At 35.0% G+C, this 17,231-nt stretch overlaps 1 pseudogene; it reads right to left on the bottom strand.

Moving 5' to 3' along the window:
• Positions 1 to 7,567: 7,567 nt before the first annotated feature.
• Positions 7,568 to 9,018, bottom strand: LOC113190807 (interleukin enhancer-binding factor 2 pseudogene; annotated as a pseudogene).
• Positions 9,019 to 17,231: the final 8,213 nt, after the last annotated feature.

The following is a 17,231-nucleotide window of genomic DNA, read 5'->3' as shown; positions in this document are numbered from 1 at the left end:
ATGGAAAGACCTCCCATGCTCCTAGATAGCAGAATTAATATTGTCAAAATGGCCACAGTACCAAAAGTGCTATACAGATTCAATGCAAGTCTCATCAAAATTCTAATGATATTCTTCATGGAAATAGAAAAGGTAGCCATGAAGTTCATCTGGAAAAGTAAGATGTCCGGAATAGCCAAAGCAATACTTATCAGGAAAAGTGAAGCAGAAGGTATCACAATCCCAGATGGTATTGGCACCAAAACAGGGAAGAAGACCAGTAAAACACAATAGAAGACACAGAGAAAAACCCACAAAAGTACAGTTACCTCATACTAGACAAAAGGTGCCAAAAACATACATTGGAGAAAAGACAGACTCTTCAACAAATGTTAATGAAAAAGTGGAAATCCATATGTAGTAGAATGAAATATAAACCCCCCCTATCTCTCAACCTGCTCAAAACTCAACTCAAAGTGGATCAAAGACCTAGAAATTAGATCAGAAGCCCTGGACATACTAGAAGAAAATGTAGGCCCAACACTCCAGCATATGAGTTCAGGAACTGACTTCCTTAACAAAACTCCTAAAGCACAAGAATTAAAATCAATAATCAACAAATGGAATGGCATTAAACTAACAAGCTTCTTCACAGCAAAGGAAACATTCAAGCAAAAGCTCACAGAATGGGAGAAAATCTTGGTTACATTTCTTTAGGGGTGGAAAAGGAGATGATCCCTTTCCTACCCAACATAAAGGGTCTTGACTAACACTCCTATAACAAATGATAGTTTAACAAAATAAAACATAACTTTATTAACATGGGAGCTATACAAAATATGAAACATCAAAGAAATGACCAGATGGTTGAAACTTAAATATGCTCTTCACAGAGGAGAGGAAATGAAGAAGTTGTGACAAATTACAGGGAAGGTAAGGAATGGAAATTCACATCAAAAAATAAAAGGAGGGGCTGGGGTTGTGGCTCAGTGGTAAAGTGTTCGCCTAGCATGTTCGAGGCCCTGGGTTCAATCCCCAGTACCACATATAAATAAATACAATAAAGGTATTGTGTCCAACTACAACTAGAAAAAATAAATATAAAAAATAAAAGGATTTGTTATTACACAGATAAAAATTTCCCAGGTAATACAAGCTGCCCTCAGAAAAATAGATGAAAAGTTTCTCTGGGTGTGGTGGTGACTTTTGAAATCCTTTCTTTGTGGTTAGTCATTCCTGGTTATTCATGAGACTCCTAGGCAAGGATTTGAGGATAACTGTGTTTATTTTGAAGTAAGTTTTCTCAGTCAGATAAGGGAACTTTAGAGAAAGAGCCCCTCTCTACCATTGGGATAGAAATAAGGAAAGGTTAGGAATCCTAATTTTGAGAATATTTCTTCAACTGAGCATGTAAAACATCATGTGCTTTTAGGTATAATTTTCTGAGCCCCAACACAGTATTATGAGGATATGAGAAACTGCCAGTCTATAGACAGCTACAGAGGTATCATATAAGTTACACAAGGTTATATAGTCAGGCTTCTTTTCTACAATGAAAAATAGGCCAGGCATGGTGGCACATGCCTGTAATCCCAGCTGCTTGGGAGACTGAGGCAGGAGGATCACAAGTTCAAAGCCAGCCTCTGCAATCATGAGATGCTAAGCAACTTTAATAATATATTAGAGCCCTAGATCTACATTCTAAATAGAAATCTAGCCAAATGTTTGCTATTTAATTAGTCAATGTAACAAAATTAAAATTCAGTTCCTAAGTCACACTAGCCTCAAGTGCTCACCAGCCTCATATGAGTCATGACTACTATAAAGAATAGTTTAGATATAGAGCATTTCCAACTTCACAAAAAGTTTTGTTAAGTATTGCTGCTCTAGGTACTCAAATGAATTTTATAATCAGTGATTAAGCTTTCTTATATCCTCATTAAAACCTGGACATTTCTTTAATAATCCTCTATTGTTCTAATATTTATTATTGCTGATTGAGGAGGAATGATTGTTGGATGCATGTATTAGAAAATTTATTTTTAGTTGTAGTTGGACACAATACCTTTATTTTATTTATTTTTATGTGATGCTGAGGATTGAACTCAGTGCCTCGCACATGCTAGGTGAGAACTCTACCACTGAGCCACAACCCCAGACCCAGTATTAGAAAATTTAACTGTAATGACAAATACAGTGAATACTGACACAAAAATGAACAAAAGGGATAATTTTCCCTATTATAATTTATTTATATTTTTCCTAATATTATTATACAATCATTTTGCTCAAAATTGTGTAAGCATTAAATAAATGTCAGTTAGCTGAAATGTTCAAGAAATCAAGTGCTCTGAATAAGAGAATTTTCATCTGATGTTAAAGCAATTAAACATTTTCAATTTCAACACACTTTCAGATAATCTTTTCAAAATATATGAGCCCATTTATTTGTCTTATATTCTAAACATAATTAAGTCTTCATTTGTTTGTTTTGCAGGAAAGTACCAGGGACCGAACCCAGGGGCACTTAACCACTGAGAAACATCTCTACCTTTTTTTATTTTTTACTTTGAGACAGGGTCTAAGTTACCTTAGGCCTTGCTAAGCTGCTGAGACTGGCTTTGAAATTGCAATCCTCCTGCCTCAACCTCCCAAATTGCTGGGATTATGGGCATGTACCACCATGCCTGGCTTAATCTTCTTTTGAAGACTCATGGTCTTACAGGTTCTCAAACTGTTCATACTGTGAATCATTCAACCCTGTAGAGTATATCGTAGAATGACTGTAGTCAGTCAGTGTTCACTCGGAATATATCCTGGAAGTTAGATTTGTGGTTAAATATCTTATATGTGATTTATTTTATAATAGTTTGCTTCTTTTATCTAAAATGTTGGTTTCAAAGACTAAAAAACTGCTTATATAATTGTAGGTTTCTAATGAGTGGGAGAGTCTATTTGAAATTTTTTTCTAAAATCAGAAAGAATAATCATCATATTGTATTCTAAAAAATCTCTTTGAACTTCTTGTTAAAATTCTACATGATATATAATAGCAATTAATTTTAAAATTTCAAGTTAACTTTCCAACTTGATGTATTGAAAAATTTTTCCATATTAAAAAGTTAAAGCAGAGGGGCTGGGGTTATGGCTCAGTGGTAAAACGTTTGCCTATCATGTATGAGGCCCTGGGTTCAATCCACAGCATAACATATACATAAATTAAATAAAGGTATTGTGTCCAACTACAACTAAATAATAATAATAAAGCAGAGAAAATGATATCAGAGAAACAGGAATTCTCCTATGAAGTTTGATAAGAGCTTTATGAAATTATCACTCTGAGGATATTTCCATAGATGGAAAATAAAATATTGGAGGAGGTTAAAAAGAAAAGAATAAAAGAAAACTGGATATGTAAAAGTCAACAATTACTTCATTCTCTTTTTGTTTAGTTCCCCAGTAAAGTCACTAAGCCTGAATAAAAAATCAGCTGAAGGCTAAATGAATAGCCTATCCTTCTGCCATCCATGCTAACAGCACTGGCTCATGGCTGAAACACAATGAGAAAAACTCACATTATGGCTCATGAAAAGAAAAAGGCTTGCCATGTACCTTCTTAAATTCAAAGACTAGAATGTCATAATGAGAAAGATATTAAAATGTTCCTTCTTACTCAATACTTATTTAAACTTTCCCCTTCCAGAAACATTTCATATTCTACATCCTCCACGAAAAGCTATTCTGATCTTCTGATCTAGACAATCGTTTCCTCTGCTGAACTACTAAAGGATTTATTGACTATCTGATTCATTTATTAATTATTCATTCATTGCCTTCCAACATCTTTTTAAATCAATTTTATTATTTTTTCTGATCATAAAACTAAATGTGCTTTTCTTTAAAATATAACTTATAGCAAGTTCTAAAGAATAAGATAAAAATCAGCCATAATCCAACCACCAGGAAATAATCCCTATTAAGACTTGGACAAATTTCCTTTTCATTTTTACACATTAAGAATATATAACTACATACTTTTTGTTTCTAAAACTAGAATGCATTCTGCTCATTTTCATACTTTTTCACTTATCATTACTGCATGAACACTTCCCCATGTTTTAAATATTTTTGAAAAACAGGTTAATGGGAACTTTACTTCCAGTATGAATGAATAAGCTTCTAAAAATTATCCTCTGACAAATTAAAAACTAGAAATTAAAACCATTTGTATTTCAGAGAGAAATCAAAGTTTGGAGAAAGCAAGTGGCATTGAATAAATTTCATGTTTTCAGACAAAATAAAACTAAGAGAGTGAATCACCAGAAGATCCAAAGTACAAGAAATGCCAAAGAAATTTCTTCAGGTGGCGAAGATATGATATCAGAAAGCACCTCCAATCTTTAGGAATGAATAAAGAGAATCAGAAACATTTAATTATTTTAATGAAATTAAGAGTTCTTTTTCTCTCTTATTTTCTTTAAAATACACACTTTTTTTCCCTTAAGGTTGTTGTACACACTGTAGAGAAAGATACCAGCTCCTATGGAGACTTCATGAAGACCTGAGTACCATTGGGACCCTGGGCCTGAGCCTGAGTTGAAGCTGGAACTAAAGACAGAGTTACAGCTGGAACTGAAGCTGCCCTGTGGACCTAGGTTGTTTTAGTCAGCTTTTTCACCAGTGTTACTAAAAGACATGAACAGAACAATTGTAGAGGAAGAAAAGTTTATCGGGAAGGCTCACTATTTCAGAGGTCTCGATCCCCAGACAGCAGCCTCCATTCCTCAGGACATAGTGGCAGTAGAATGTGGCAGAGGGAAGCAGCTCACATGGTGATTAAGAAGCAGAGAGAGAAAAACTCTAAAGATACAAAATATATGCCCCATAGACAGGCCCCAATGAACAACTTCCTCCAGTCACACCCCACCAGCCTTCAGTTACTACTCAATTAATCCCATCCACTGATTGGGTTAAGACCCTTTCAACCCAATCATTTCTTCTCCAAACCTTTGTGCATTTTCTCACATGTGAGCTTTTGGGGGACACAACATCTAAACCATAACATGGGTTTCAGTTTTTACCTTGGCCTAACCTTCGGCTGGTATAACCTATGATTCCTGACAATGAGAACACTAGCATGCTTACCAAGCTTGGGGTGAAAATGTAAGCAAATTGAGTTTACAGCTGACACCTATGGGATCTTGGGCTTAACTTCCATGGGCTTTACAAAGACAGTCTGGGCATATGCACTCAGGGCCTTGACCTTGTAGATCCACATCTTTTCTAAACCCTTCTTATTTGCTTCTTGGCAGTACACACATTCCTCAGGAACTTGGGATCAATCCTCTGAAGATAAGCATATCTTTGTGATTGGAGTTTGGTTTTTTTTTTTTTTTTTTGTCATCTGAGTGCAATTTTAAGGACTTGTGGTTGGTGTGTTCTTGAATTTATTCTTTTATGCACTGTAACTCCCAGCTCCCAAAGTGCTCCAAATACAACTTTTAAAAGCAAACATTATATCATTTACTTACAGAGTTAAAACATAGTTAGTTGTAATCTATGTGGCAAGCATTACACAAAATGTGAGAAGGAATGGTAAATGAACTTGTATGATTATAGAATTATAGTATTTTATGTAATTGGTACTATATTAGTCTTTAGAAGACTAACAACTTCAGAATATTCACTGCATTCCCTACAATAACTACTAGAAAAAATACAAGTATATACATAAAATGTTAAAATCAACATCATCAAATAATTTAAAAGAAAGCAAGTGGCACACACCTTTAGTCTCAAGTAACTTAGGATGCTTATACAGGAGTACAAGTTTGAGACCAACCTGAGCAATTTAGTGAGACTGTGTCTCCAAACACAAAATAAAAAAGGAAGGAGGTCTATCTCAGTGGTAAGCACCTCTCAGTCCAATCTCCAGTACCAAAAAGAAGGAGGAAGAGGAGAAGGAGGAGGAGGAGGCAGCAACATGGGGAAAATAGCAATATCAAAATAAGAGGGAACAAACAAAAATCAAATAGTAAAATAGTAGATCCAAGGACAACCACACCAGTAATTATATTAAATGCTATTAGACTACACACTCCCATTAAAAGGCAAAATGAGAAATGCTACAACTTTTAAGACCCAACTATTTCTTGTGTATAATATACATACTTCAAATATTATTAGATGTGTGGGAAAAATGAATTGAAAAATATATATTATGCAAAAAGTAGACATAAGGTCACAATAGTTTATTAACACCAGGTAGAAGTTTAAGATCAAGAGTGATTATCAAAGAGAAACATTTGATAATGATAATAGAATCAATTTCTCAGGAAAAACTCCTGAATGTACATATGTGTAATAATAAAACTTTGAGACTCATGAAGTGACAATCAACATTTAGAAACTATGACAATCAATGTACTACATTCTTTTCACATAAACATGGTATTCTCACCAAGACACAGTATATGCACAACCACTAAACAGATATCAGTGCATCTATAAAATAATTAAAATCATACATAAAATATTCTCTGACCACAACAGACTAGACTAGAATAGAATCCAGGGTAAACAGAAAAATTTTTTGGAAGACAGAGCCAGACATATCTAGTAGAAAATCAAATGAGGCAAGGAAGCACTGTTTTAGCCAAGATGGTGACTCCCTACAAAAAGAGCAAGGCCCGTTATCCCAATAGTAATGAAGAACATCCTGACAAAAATTTTACTCTGCTATTTGTATGCCTCAAGTGTAGACTAGCCTAGATAGGTTATTTGTTTGGTGGTTCATGTGGTCCTGGGAAAGGTAGGGTGACAAATATGATACTTGATGATAGCCCATGAAACAGATGGTCCTGAGAAGGATTTATGAAAGATATCAGGGACTGTGGTACTTAGTGAATCCTGTTTTGAGGCAGAGAGCTAACGTCCTACTTTATAAAAACTGGGATTCAACAAACCTCATTAGCTGTGTCCCTGACACCACCGAAACTTCTTGTTAAAGCTTCTTCACTATTTGAGATGAATTAGGCAGCAAAATGTCTTCCCCCTGAGTTCTTTGGAAAAGGAAGACTATAAATCCAAGGCATTACTATTTGTTGTTAGCTGGGAAAAGGCAGATCTATTTACTCTGTCCTGGCACTTGTTGCCTTGGTTACCTATAAATTATTTGGTTACCTTACAGAGGAACAAATGGACTGAAGAACATCAAGGCTATGAATCAGTGCTCCAAAAGTTAATTTCTGGTGACAAAGTTAGGCACCAAAAACAGTCTTGAATTTTGCTGACCCTTTCCTCTCTATTCTCCCTTTGTCCTTGGATAGACACATGATACTATTAAAGCCCTCCTCCAATTTTAAATAATAAAGTATTTCAAAATGTAGCTCACTCAATACCTAATTTCATTTATTTTTTAATAGCACTCAATACATATGGATAAACACTCATCTTCATTCCAACACTATATTGATGACAGAAAATTAAATGAAGAAAGAAACATTTCTGTTTTTTTTTTTCCTACTAGGAAGTACTTTAATCGTTTTTCTTAGAAAAAAAAATGTCCAAACACCTAACAGTTCACATTTCAACAACAGAGTAATGGTTGAGTGGGGTGTTTAGGAGTTGGGATTTGGGAATATAAGGAAGAAATGTTGTTATCCTGCTTCATTATAGATGGATGGCATAGATTTATAAACAGGAGATTTTGGGCTGCTAGGCCAGTATCAAAACCAATAGAATGACAGATCTTTCTATAGAGTTTCTTTCCTGATGTTTCCTCTATTCCACAGAAATGCACCATACAAAGCCCAGTAGCAGATAGCTTAGGATCTGGTCTTGCCCTTGAGTAGGAATGGGACTGAAGGGAAGAAAGATCACTCTTGAGTTCCATGCTTTCCTCTTCCTCTCCTTGAGGTGGTTCTTCTGTATTCTCCTCCTCTTCCTCTCCTTCCTTCTTCTGAGGTGGCTTCTCATAAGCCTTTTCTGAAGGTGTCACTATCACTCCATCCCAGGTAGATATTTCAGAAGCCAGATAGCTGGCATCACCCTCCAGGCCAAGGATCTTCCTAAAGCCACCGTGTGAGAGGATTTGAACCAGAGTCTGAGCTGTGTAGCAGACCATATCCTGCTGTTCCAGGGTCATGACTGTATGTACTCTGAAGTTGCTGTTTTCACAGGGGTCAGTGATACTCATTGATCCTGGAAGAAACAGTCCTGCAGCCAGAATCTGCAAGCAACACCTGTATGCCACATTTAGGGCCAAAGGCTGTCTGGTGGGGTTATTCATCACAGCATAGTGCCCAAGTAGGTCAAGGATCCAAGGTGTGAGGGGCTCAAAGCCAGGAAAACGAATCCTTAAGTCCTTCAGCAGTCTGATGAGAACTTTAACTGTGGACTGAGAAGCATTTTCCTCAAACCAGCGGGCATGTCAGATGGCTGCTAAAGCATTCTGTAACACCTTGATATCCAAGTGGAGTTCCAGGTCCAGATTTCAGAGATTGGGTGGCACTGTCGTAATCAGAATCTTCACTGTAGCATCAGAAGAACTGATTTCAAAACCAGTTTCATGGTCAAAACTTCAGATGGATCCTGTGCTCTTAAACTTTCCACGACTTTGTTCTCCAGGGCAGCAACAGCTTCCAATGTTGGCAGAATCTTTAGTATTACCACCAGGTCAGCTACATTGTGTCCTGTAGTCATTGTTCCCTTTTTATATGATCTTACCTTTCGGACTTCTTCAATTTGCACTTCAAATGTCCCTGGAGCCACAATCAAATTGTCGATCCCATTGTTTATTTTTGTCACCAGAGAAAGGATTGAGGCCTGTTCAGCAGAATTGGGAGCAAGGTCCTGATTCCTCTTCAGCAAGGCTTCACTGAAGGAAGTTTCATCAGGTGCTGGCTTGACTTGAGGGAAGGCCATTTCATACAAATAGAAATAGAATGAGATATGTGGCACGAAGGGCCTGAACCCTCCTCCTGGTCCCCCTCTGGAACCAAAACACCCACCGCGACCACGGCCTCAGTCACCCCTCATGGTTCCCTTAATCCCGGACCAAGAAACATTTCTGATTTAACTATTTTTTTTTGTTTTATATAGAAATGTTGCATATAGTCATAGCAATGAAAATATTCAAGAAAGGCCCATCTAGTAATGTATAACCAGATGAAAATTTCCAATTTCTGCATGTTTGTATTGGGAATAACCAAAGTTGCCTAAATTTGAGTACTATTTCTTTAAATGGATTAGTTTAAGTGTTGTTTTGAAGTAATCAATTGTTTGACTTTTAAAATTAAAGAGGAACAATTTACCAAGGAATGATAACTGTAGTGTGCTGAATTTCTACTCTTCTATTTGATGTTATATTATAATAATGTTAGTATTTAGTTTTCATATTAGTGTTGAAGATATTCAATAGTAATCAAATGCTTGAAGTTCTTGTAGAGTTTTAAAATCTGATTAAAGTAGGGACTACAATTTTTGGTTTCTACTTCAATACAGAAGCATGAAAGAGTTTTAAAATGAAGTCTAACAGTGTTAACAAAATTCTTTTGGTTTCACTGCTGATATTATCAATCTACCCTTGCAGAATGTTAACTGCTAAACATATTCCATCCCTGGGCTGGCACAGTACTAAGAAATTGACTTTACCATATGGCTTTCTAGCATTTTTATCAAGTCTTTTTAATTAGGTTCAAATCGGTGATCTCCACCTTTCCTTGCCTCTACCTTTTTCAGTGCCATTAAGACAGAACTCATTTCCAGTGCACTGCAGTGTGCTCAAGTGGAACTTAAATTGAATAGTATTTTCCCCCAGGTTTTCACACCTTACATATGCTAGCAAAAGTCATGTCATGCTTGCCCAGTAGTGCATATAATTCAATTTTTGTTTTATTAAGATATGAAGACGACCATTACATTACAAAGGCATACAGCCTTAAGAGACCTAAATGAAAAATGGGACCATAGTTAGAGAAATTAAAGATCTCTTCAAGGTAAGGAAAAGGAAGGGAGAGCACTGAAATTTTACCCTTGAACTTAAACCACTGAAACAATATGTATAATAGAAATGTTAAAAAAACATTTTCAAGTTAATCCAAGTGTTTCACTCTCCTATAAAAATACTTCCACAGGGTTTACAAGAAAATGAAAAGCTGGTCACATTTGGTTATGTCAAATCTCTGCTGTTAATTTGAAATGATCCCAATTCAATAAAAATCTATCCTTTGCAACAGAAAGCTGGTCAGGCAATGGACTCATTTCTCCCTCTCCTTTGGCAATAGAGCTAACTGGAGGTTGTATTATAGTTAGTGTGAAATCTTTTTTTCCTTGAAAAGGAAGAGTAGAGCAGTTGTTAAAACGTAGCCAGCTTACCACCTTCATAATATTCACCTCAGGAGGGCCCCATATTATTTAAACATAAAATTGATTTCTAGAAAATGAGAGGGTAGAGACAGAAAGAAGTTTTACAGGATGAATGCTCAGGTATATTTCTAAGAAATATCCAAAGCATTAAAGCCCTTTATTCATTCTTTATTGAAACAATGCATGTTTTTTCTGTGGTAATATTGAGATGTGCATTGTAAACTAAAACAGGACCAAAAAGACTGGCTTTTCCTAATTCACTAAGACAGTTCTATGAAGAGCAAGATTCAGAGCTCAGAGACTCTGCCACACCAATCTGCCATACAGGCAGCCCAGAACAAACTGAGCAGACCACATAATTCATTCCTATATAATCTGGCATGTATAAATAGATTAAATTGCACTGTTAAATTCAAAATGCTGATTCTGGATTTCAAAGGTAGAACATTCAATGGATTGTGATTTTCTACAATATGCTATGGCTTGGATTTAAAAAAAAAAAATCTGACCAGCAGAGCGACTACTCAGGGATTCTATGCACATTTTTTTCTAAGTGGTTCTAAATAGTACCAAGGATTCTTCCCTATGAACACTAAAGTTTGAATTTCCCATTTCTCTCTTTTTAAAATATTTTTTAGGTGTAGATGGACACAATGTCTTTATTTTATTTATTTATTTTCATGTGGTGCTGAGAATCAAACCCAGTGCCTCACACATGCTAAGCAAGTGCTCTACCAACTGAGCTATATCCCTAGCCCCTCCCATTTCTCTTTCAAATATCCTACCTACTACCTAAAAGAAAAAGAATATAGGTTAGAAGATCTGTTTGCAATACCTGTTCATATTTACTTCAAATATTTGTAATGTAGGGGTATTCAAATTCAAGGTAAAATTGTACAAAAGGGGAATCCCATTGCCCCCACAAAATATATTTTTTCACTAAAGTTTTGCTCACCAGGGTCTAACTTCCTGCAATCTCTAGATATTCTGCTCTCTAAGCATTTTATAAATATATGTATGCTGCAGGAACTGCAAAGTTCCATTTTCATATTTTTCTACATAGGGGGTGTAGTGTCATTCTGGGGCCAGCTTCAACCTTTATTACACTAACCCATAGCTACAGTCTTTGGTGGCAGTTTTAGTGACCCTGAAATAATTTATATATTTTTAGAATCCTCTCCTAAGGCAGTCAAGGCAACCATAGATTATTAAATTCATTGAGGTTTTTCCTTTTTACACATTTTCTTACTGCAGATGTGCTAAACCATTCAGCAAAAATGTAGGATACTGCAGAACAAGTAGAGACCTGCAGAGCTGTAATAATTACAGGATAATGTAGAACTAAAATAATTCTTCTGAATGTTGAGGTTTAATATCATCTGTTCTTTTCCTCTGCATTCCCAGTGGAACAATTAACTCAATTTCTCCACGCATAAATCTTTCACAACCTCTTCTTAACTTTCTGCATTCTTCTTCCAGCTTGACTTTGTACTGGAACCCATGTCTCCCACTCCACTGAAATAATCACATTTTAACCCACCAGGCCTTATTGGTCCATGTCTATACTTCAACACTATATTTAAGAATCAGTCTTAGCCAGAGGAATTATTTAACATTCTAAGTAACAAATTTTGACATGTTTTCCCTTATCCAGTAATAAGTTCAAATCCTTAAGGATACACTTCTCAGACAAACTTAGTAGCACAATGAGTTCAAAGAGTAAAGTCTTCCAAAGGGAATATAGTATTTCCAAACCTCTAAAGATCTATGACACGAGTCTAAAAGTGATGCCTCTACACTATATTTCTAGGACCTGGTTAACAATCAAAGATCTTAATCCTTTCTTTTAAATAGTAAATATGACAAGATAGCCTTAAAAAGTAAGGCAAGTAATTTTCCATGAGTGTGCTGTTTGTTTCTCTTGGCACAAATCGTTACTCATCCTTGGTGAGTACATAATTACAAGGCTTTTTGTTTCACAGACCATCTATGGCCCAATAATATTTCAGTAGAAATTTCCTAGTGAACAAGTCACCTTGTGATTTGTAGTCATGCTAGCCATAAATCTTGGTCATAGGTTAGGAACAGACTCAAAATTTTGTCAGCAATTCATGTTATGCTATGATATCTCATTTGGCTATAATATGATAAAGTGTGACAGCTACAGCCTGTGACTAATCATGGCCTCATGCGGAAGCCTTCTAATGTGGAAAGCAAGATTTCAGAGAGTCTACTGTATGAAAAGAAGCTGCTTCATCCATCAACTTATGTTTAGTTGCACTTCTAGCTTCTGCTTTTTGAGAAAGGATAGAAGGTGGAGGAATGGCAATGATTGATAGACTTTTCATAGTTTCAGATTTCAAATGATTTATCATCATAATATTCCTGTATCAATATTAGTATTTTCATTTTTAGGTGGTAGGAAAATGAACCAAAGATACTTTTCAATATTACCTTAGACAATACATGGAAGAGATAAAATGAAGGTAGATAGAGTTCAGATATTTTTATTATATATTAATAATTCAGTTTATCCACATTTTGATAATTGAAAGTAGGAGGCACAAAAACTACTTCTCATAGCAGAAGTATGAAGGATTTAAGAAGTTGACATGTAGCCTACCTTTTATTGGCTTTCCACTTTTCAAAACCTAATGGATTGCTTCCTGCTGTAGAGTCTGCCAGAATGCATAAAACTATTTCAAATATCCATAGATGATTCACATCCATTGATCAGGGTTTATATATTGATTTGTGGCTAAGAGAGACCCATTGTTTCCACTTCTATCTGTTGTAATGAAAATGGAATGCATGCTAATTTGAACTGAAAGTAGATATGAAATGACGGAGTGTTGTCTCTGGTGTTTTGTTTTTTTTTTCCATTTTGGTCTAAGAATTTTGGTTACATCAATTCATGCAATTTGTTAATGATCACAATAAGAAGCCAAGCCAACTCTGATATTCCCTGAAGTCATCCTAAAATCAAAAGAGATGTTTTCAGGATCTTTGATACACAACCGTTAATTGTAGAAGTTTGAGTCTGGATCAGGTAGAATCTAAAAGGAAGGATAAATATTTTCAAGCTTTTAAAATCACACACACACACACACACACACACACACACACACACACATACACACCCTATCAATATGTCATGCATATGTTTTATTCATGGGGATGTTTCTCAGGTTCAATCCCAGGCAAAATAAATTCATATAGCTTTTGTTCCATAGAAATTTATACTTTAAATGGAATGATATAAACACATATTAAGGACATATAAAAATGGAAAGAATAACTTAACAAGTCCAAAAGTGACATTTTGAAAACTAAGTCATGGTAGATCCCTGGAGCGGGTAGAATTTTCAGAATCTTTTGACTGTGAAAAAGCAGCCTAATTAATTGGGGATAGAACAGTATTACAGACATCCAGTAGAAAGAATTAAAAGTTAAAAGAGAAACTTTAGAAGGTACAGATGAATGGCATAAATGGATGTTTAATAAAGGAGACCTCTTAAAAGTGTAGGGAACATTCAAGAGGATAAGAAGACAAATTAAATGAAGATGAAAGATAACTAAAGAAATCATTTGGAGCCCAGCATGATCATACACTCCTGTAATCCCTGCAACTAGGGAGGCTGGGGCAGAAGCATGGCAAATTTGAGGCCAGCCTCAGCAACTTAGCAAGATCCTAAGCAATTTAATAAGACCTTGTCTCGAAATAAAAAAATAAATAAATAAAAGGGCTGGAGATATGTCTCAGTGGTAAAGTGCACCTGGGTTTAATCTCCACTACTAAAGAAAAAGAACTAATTTGGCCAACCTTTTTGACTATGGACAAGATAAAAACCTAAGCTATTCCTTAAAAAATGGCAAATCCCCAAATTCGTTGAGTTCTTTAAACTGGTTTCTTCATTTAGCAGGTAATTTCCATAATCTCACAGCTTTTGATCTTTTCTGATATGGTTTTTAACCAACTTAATTCTCCTACTATTATCATCAGAGCTTACTTTAGAGGGAAAAATGAAATTTAACAAATATTATAGGCTAATCCTCAGAATTCTTGGTCTTATTAAAACTTACACCTATAACTCCTAAAATATGGACTATAAATCAGAATTTTATGTGATTTCAGTTAATGTGAAAAACTTTGTTTAGACCCCAAATACAGTGGTTGTATATTATGTCTTTCTTGTTTATCACTGTACTGCTAACCTTATTCATTTTCTAAAATGATGTTATTGTCATAAATTGTTTTCTTTTGATATGGATATGACCAAAAATATTACTGTGAGACCCCAAATTCTTCTTCATTTTTTCCATCTGAAGTATGATCTTCATCTATCTATTGGCAGTATGTCAATTCTGAAAAATGTTGCTTCTTTTTGTAGCTCTACTTTTACTTTTGTCATCCAAATGAAAAATATTGACCTTCATATGTCTGTTCAAATTACTTCACTTCAAATATCTTTTGAGCACCTATTATATGTTGGGTATCACACTAGGCCTTGAAGATATAAGAACACTGATCCAAGTCATTATCATCTTTCATCTGAAAAACTATAAACCTTCTAAAGTGTTCTCTGCCTTCAGGATGGCTTTCCTCCAATCTTGTCTCCACTCTGCAAACAAAATGAACCTTCTAAAACTAAAACTTAGTTGTCCCACTCTGCTGCTTTAAATTCTTCAAATGGCTTCATTATGATGGCTCCAAAATAGTCTCAATATCTTACCTTGGTTTCCATAGTCCTGTGTAATCACCATCTTTATTCTGCACCATTCCACACTTAGGTTGCAGACATACTAAATTTCTTTTACTTCCTTGGGAGCTTCATATAGTTTCATTCACTTAAAATATTCTAGTTCTTTTCCTACTCAATTCTCCCTCATTAGCTCATTCCTAAACATTTTCGGCCTCAGCTTAAGGGTCACCTTAGGGTCCTATCACTTCAGAGTTTACAATATAAGTTGTATAACATCTTGTTAGTTTGTAGTGAGTGAATCTACTTAGACTGTCATAATAATATACCACAGTCTGGGTGGCTTCACCAATAGAAATTGAGACTATTACTTCTGACATGGTATGAACTTAATAAGTAATTTAGAATGAATGAAGAAGAGTAAGACATGGTCTGTTCCCTCAAAACACAATAAATATAGCTTATAAAACCTAGCTTATTAGTTAAACATAAATAAAAATTGGTTATAATATAACATAGCAAACTTGATTACAATAACATAAACAAAGTACCATTGGAAAGAATTGTTAACTTATTATATCTGACCTGGATGGAGTGAAGGTGGGGTGAGAGAGTCAAGGCAGGCTTCCCAAAGGAGACAATATGTGAACTTGGCTTTATGAGAAGAAGATATAACTATTGTTTTGACTCATTATAAATATCATTTTTTCAAAAAAAAAAGACAATAAAGTCTAAGATAGCTCTTAGACTTGGAAATATTTATTTCCAAGGAGATTCTTACTTGTGTTGTATAGGCTGCTTCTTCATGCTTATAAACCACATTACAAAGCACAGTAGCCACTGGTTACATGTGGCTATTTTAAATTAAATTAAATTAAATAAGCATTCAGTTACTCTAGCAACATTTGAAGTGTTCAAGAGTCACATGTGGCTACAATATTGGACTGCAAAAATTAATATAACTTTTTCACCATCAAAAAAAGGACTTAAAAACAGCATAGTACATGGAGACAGCCATATCAATGTTTATAACAATACAATTCACAATAACTAAACTGTGGAATCAACCTAGGTGCCCTTCAATAGATGAATGGATAAAAAATGTGGCATATTCTGGAATATTACTCAGCAATAAAAGAGAATAAAATCATGGCATTTGAAGATAAATGGACGGAGTTAGAGAAGATAATACTAAGTGAAGTTACCCAATCCCCGAAATCCAAATGCCATATGTTTTCTTTAATATAAGAAAGCTGATTCATAGTGAGATAGGGAGAGGGAGCATGGGAGGAAGAGACAAACTCTACATAATGCACAGGGGTTGGAGGGGAAAGGAGGGGGCATGGGGTTATTAATGATAGTGGAATGTGAGCATCATTATTATCCAAAGTACAGGTCTGAAGGCATGAGTTGGTGTGAATATACTATGTATACAACCAGAGATATGAAAAATTGTGCTCTATATTTGTAATAAGAATTGTATGGCATTCCGCTGTCATATATAAATTTTTAAAAAGGCATCTTATGGGGCTGGGGTTGTGGCTCAGTGGTAGAGTGCTCACCTAGCACATGTGGGGCACTGGATTCGATCCTCAGCACCACATAAAAATAAAATAAAGGTATTGTATCCAACTACAACTGAAACAAAATATTTTTAAAAGGCATCTTATAAACAATGCCATCATTCATTTATTAAATAAATTTGTACTATTTATTATTTGCCCTGTACTACACTAGATGTTGTTGTGTGTAAAGATAAATATGACAGGGTTTCTGATTTCACAAAGATCTCTCTAGTGAATTGGCCTTGCTTTATTTCTGCAAATTGGCTCATGATAAATGTTTCTTTATTTTTGTACACTTTAAGATTACTATCTCTACTCATTTATTTGCTGTTGTATCTTATTGAATTGAAAGTTTCTCAAGTGCTCAGAAAAAGAATTATAACTATGAATGGAAATTTGAATAAATCCACTATTTATTAAGTACTCATTATGTGACTGCCCTATGCTAAGTAATATGGAAAATCCAAAAGAAATGTAAGACAAAATATCTTTCTCTCCATAAGTTTATAAATTAAATGAAATGTTGAATGTAAAACTGATTTATAAACAATGAATATATTTGTATTATTAAAGTATAATTGGGAAGACTGTATTCACATAAATTTAATGAGCAGAGAAC

This window comes from Urocitellus parryii, chromosome X (genome assembly GCF_045843805.1).
Source record: "Urocitellus parryii isolate mUroPar1 chromosome X, mUroPar1.hap1, whole genome shotgun sequence".
Classification (NCBI taxonomy): domain Eukaryota; kingdom Metazoa; phylum Chordata; class Mammalia; order Rodentia; family Sciuridae; genus Urocitellus; species Urocitellus parryii.
The sequence above is the reverse complement of the archived record's forward strand: the minus strand, read 5'-3'. Positions and strand labels throughout refer to the sequence as shown.